Source organism: Rhinolophus ferrumequinum, chromosome 5 (assembly GCF_004115265.2).
Source record: "Rhinolophus ferrumequinum isolate MPI-CBG mRhiFer1 chromosome 5, mRhiFer1_v1.p, whole genome shotgun sequence".
Classification (NCBI taxonomy): Eukaryota; Metazoa; Chordata; class Mammalia; order Chiroptera; family Rhinolophidae; genus Rhinolophus; species Rhinolophus ferrumequinum.
The window spans coordinates 13,795,777-13,800,524 of record NC_046288.1 but is presented as its reverse complement, the minus strand read 5'-3'; the positions used below and the strand labels follow the sequence as shown (position 1 = coordinate 13,800,524).

The window sequence follows — 4,748 nt, the reverse complement described above, 5'->3', positions numbered from 1 at the left end:
GGGCCCATCAGCTCCAAGTCGTTGGACTTCAGTCTAGTTGTGGAGGGCAGCTCAGCTCCAAGTCCAGTCGCCATTTTCTATCTTTAGTTGCAGGGGGCGCAGCCCACCATCCCATGTGGGAATTGAACTGGCAACCTTGTTGTTAAAAGCTCGTGCTCCAACTGGAGCTGAGCCATCCGGCTGCCCCTCCTGAAGCTCAGTGGCAGCTCGTTGTCTTCAATTTAGCTGGGGAGAGCACAGCTCACTGGACCATGTGGGAATCGAACCAGTAACGCTGTTGTTCGGAGCCCGGGCTTTAACCAACTGAGCCATCCGGCCGCCCCAGGTCTACTTCATTCTTAACAGACCTTGTGTACTATTCAATTGCCCTCAGATTTTTCAAATTGGTTTCTAGGCTTCTTGCTGCACAGGTTTCCATCCATTTGTTTTATTCCCAATCATCAGATTATTCCTTTAGAACCCCCATCAGAGAACTTTTCAAATGGTTTTCACTTGGTCTTAGGAGAAAGCTTCAACTCCGTCCTCTGGCCTAAAAGGTCCTGTAAGATTTAGTCCCCACCTACCTCTCTCCTTTTGTACTCCCCTCCAGCTTCCCCTTTCTACTTCAGACACATTGACCTTTCAGTTCTTTCTAGTTCAGAGCCTTCCTCCAGGTCATTTCTTCTTCCTGATACGTTCTTCCTTTGTCCTCATGGGTCATCCCTGAATATCCTGAGCCTAAAAGCTCATGAAATTTGTTGAGATAGTTAATTCATCAATCAAATGTGGTCTATAAAATGAAGTCACCACTGTTTGGAGTTATTTCTGTTTTAGAAGAAAGCTCAGATTTCACTATGACTGAAATTCCATTCAGTATTATTTTAGATTATATTTTGAATATATTTTGGAGTAAATATACATGATATTAATAAATTATGTGATTATATTTTGGAATACCTTCCCTAGATGTTATTTTTTTTTTTTTTTTGAGGAATGAAAAAAAGACCGTGATATTCCACCCTTTGAGTTACAGCTATGATGACAATTGAGAGGGGGTTGAGAATGGAAGCAGGATGAGGAATTAGAAGGGGTTCCATGGCTGCAAGTCTAGTTTACTTAGGTTTTTTTTTTTTTTTTTCCCCCACTGGAAGGGCTCATGACCAGTTTCATTGAGAAGAAAAGTGACGATGAGGGCTTCTGTCACGGCATAGGGATCACAGTTGGCAGAGGGGCGACAGTCTTCAAAGTAACCCTTCTTCTCCTGGCTGATGGTCCGGGGAATGCAGATGCTGGTGCCACAGTTGGCCACACCAGCAGAAAAGTTGTTGATTTTGGAGGTTTCACTGAGTCCAGTTAGGCGTTGGGCATTGTCCAGCCCCTCTAGGGATCGGAGGCTCAGCTGTGAAACAGGTGCCACTTGCTCAGTCTCTCAATGGACTCCTCAGTGCACTTCAGACCACTCTCCTCTCGCACGGCCTTGGTGCTGAAGTTGGTGTGGCAGCGGCACCATTTCAGTTCCCAGGAATGGGCTTAGGATCAAAGGTTGCTGTCACTTCAGACTTCAAACATTCGATGCAAGATGAAATGGGCCACTCAAAGATGATCTCCCATGTTGATTCCTTCATAGGGTCCTATACGGAATTCCCACTGGGGCGGGGGGTGGGGGAATGACCTTGGCCTTTATCCTTGCGGTTTTGATGCTGGCACAGAAATAGGCCTGGTGGTGACCTTCCACAATATCCCTGCCGGAGGCTTTGTCTGCTCCCACGCCACAGTAGTATGGATCTTGAGGTCCAGGAAATCTATTGGAAGGTCAACCAAAAGGGCACCCATCTGTGCCCAGGAGAGTATATTCCTGCTCCATTTCAAACCAGGGCTGCTGACTGCTCATCATGTCCATTACCTGTTTACAGGTATGCCTTAAGTTGGTCTCTGCCGGCTTTCGGTCATACGTGAAGACTTCACAGAACACCAGCTTATTGGGGTGCTTGTGGAAAGGGTCCTAAAACATGGCAGCAGGGACGAGATACATGTCCCTGTTGGAGCCTTCAGACTGAAAAGTATTAGAGCCATCAAAATTCCTCTTGGGCAACTCTTCTATACACTCGGCTCACAGTCCAGGGTCCGGGCCTTACAGCGCAATCCTTGCCCAGTGCCACCAATCCAGATATAGCAGCTTACACTCTATCACTCTGAGGTATGGACATGGACACCTGCTTGATGTCTTTGTTTCAGTGGGAACTCGCCGAGGCGGCCATGGTGGAGATGTGCCGGGGGCGAGCAGGCAGCAGGCAGGCCACAAGAGTAAGGTATGGAGAGGAGAGGAGAGGAGAGAAGAGAGGGAGGAGAGGACGCTGGGGATGTCTCAGGTGCTGTGCTCTTCTGCCCTCCGTGGCTCTCTAGATGTTATGTTCTAATTCACCTTCCCACATCATTGAAGCATGATAATTACATGAAAAATCTTGGTAAATAAAGGCTTGCTTGTCATAAATTTTAGGGTGACTCTTTGCCTATTAGGGATTTCCCCATTTTGGTATCTTATTAGCAATCTGAGAGATTTGCTGTCCCTCCATTAACAGAGCTATATTATTTTGTCTAACTCTTTGTTGATATTGTTTTAAATTCTGGAATTACGCTGTTTAATATGGTACCCCAGCGACACATGTGACTTTAAATTTGAAGTTAATTAAAATTAAAGTTTTACAAATCCATTCTCAGTTCACATGTGGCTGGTGACCGCCATACTGGACAGCCCAGATACTGAACATTTCTGTCACTGCAGAAAGAACTGTCGTACCGCATGGTTCTACAGCCTCCCTTTCACATCTCCCTAGTGTTTTGATATATCTTATCTCTAAGGAGATATCTACAACAGGGTGGCAATGACTCAATCGCCTTTCTTTTAGTGCCTACATTGTGCCAAGAAATGTGGTAAGAAAGTACCATATATACACATATTATCTTATTTATTCCACGAAGGATTAAACCATGGGTCAGTTCACAGAGGCTACTCTATAATATCAGTGTAATAAATCAGAAATTTGATGCCCATTAACTCAGGTTTCCATATTCAACTCCTTAATCAACAAACAAAATGTAAATTGGTCCCAATCCCATCCGACCATAGAGACCTCTACAGCAAACTAAAGACAACTCTTGCCAGTATGGATCTATGTCTTTTTAGAATCTGGAGGGCTTACAAGTTCAAATACCACGGGACACAAACCCTGAGGCCTAAAAAGCCAGAGAACATTCAAAACTAGAACCAAACAATGCGTGGGCTTAGTGTTCTTTACTGAAGAGGATCAATTTACCCTTTATCATCAAAGTTATAACTTTTATTATAGCCCCCAAGAAATCACCTGCTTTAGAAAATTATATACATGAATATGTATGTGTGAGCACACAAACACATAAACTGAGAGAACGAGATGGGAGATGGTTTACAAGTCTAGAAAGCAGGAAAAAAGCCTTTAAAATGTATTTTGAGTGATAATAAATATATCCATGCAAATTAGCTTTATCCTTGGTGGCTGAGAGTAACCAACACATTTGTATGTGATACAAAAAGCTGCAAAATGAAAGGAAATTCCATTCCCACTAACAATTAATAAAGAAATATTTTTAAAATATTGATCTGAAGCAAAGGCACCAAATCAATACCTGTAGTGGCTTAGCGTGGCTGTAGAGCTACATATGTTTACTGATATTTTATAGATGGGAAGACTGAGGCTCAAAGAACTTAAATATTGTATTTCTTCGGTAATAAGTGGTGGAACCAAAATTGAAACCTGGATCTCATCAGTTCAAGAATTTCATTCTGATCCCCATCAGGCAGAATTGACTCTGACTCATCTTTCTTTGATTTTTATGGTTGAATTCTGAATGAAACCAGAATATTAGAACATCAGTTTTAAAAACTGAAATAATACTGAAGGAAGCAGTCAGGACATTTCTTTTTTTCTTTTTCTTTCTTTTTTCTTTTTCTTTTTTTTTTAGCTAGGACACTTTTGATACAAGACCAGCTTAGCTTTCAATTCAGGATATTCTTTTTTTAAACCAAATTCATTTTAAAGATTATGCTTCAATCCATGGGAAATATCTAGAATTATTTTAGCTATTTACAAGCCTAAATATATTTTCATTTCATATAGTTTAATAAAGTTTTTCATCCATTAAACAACGTAAAGAATGGGCCAGTAAACTTATTCTGTAAGGAGCCAGTTAGTAAATATTTCAGACTTTGAGGGCCATAGGATTTCTGTCATAACTACTTAAATCTGCCGTTGTAGTCTGAAGGCATCTATAGAAAATACATAAACACAAATATATGGTGATGGAAAGGGAACTGACTCTGGGTGGTGAACACACAATGTGATATATATAGATGATGTATTACAGAATTGTACATCTGCAATCTATGTAACTTTACTAACAATTGTCACCCCAATAAACTTTAATTTTAAAAAAGGAAGAAAACGCATAAATAAATTACCCTGGCTATGTTACAATAAAACTTTATGGACTCAGGCTGTATAAAAATACATGGCAGGTTGGATTTGGCTTGTGGTCTATAGTTTGCAAATCCCTAGTCTAGAACATGAAATCAAAACCTGGAGAAATAAAGAAACTTGTTTAAGAATATAGAAGAACTAGGACTATGCTCTATTTTTTTCTACTTACTCAGCTTAATGGGCTGTATCCTATCGTAAAGACATGAAAATAATGAAAGCAGAAGATAATTTAATTTTATGTGAGGAAGGGGCATT

The 4,748-nt window shown here is 41.0% G+C and overlaps 1 pseudogene; it reads right to left on the bottom strand.

Moving 5' to 3' along the window:
• Positions 1 to 1,060: 1,060 nt before the first annotated feature.
• Positions 1,061 to 2,237, bottom strand: LOC117022607 (glutamine synthetase-like; annotated as a pseudogene).
• Positions 2,238 to 4,748: the final 2,511 nt, after the last annotated feature.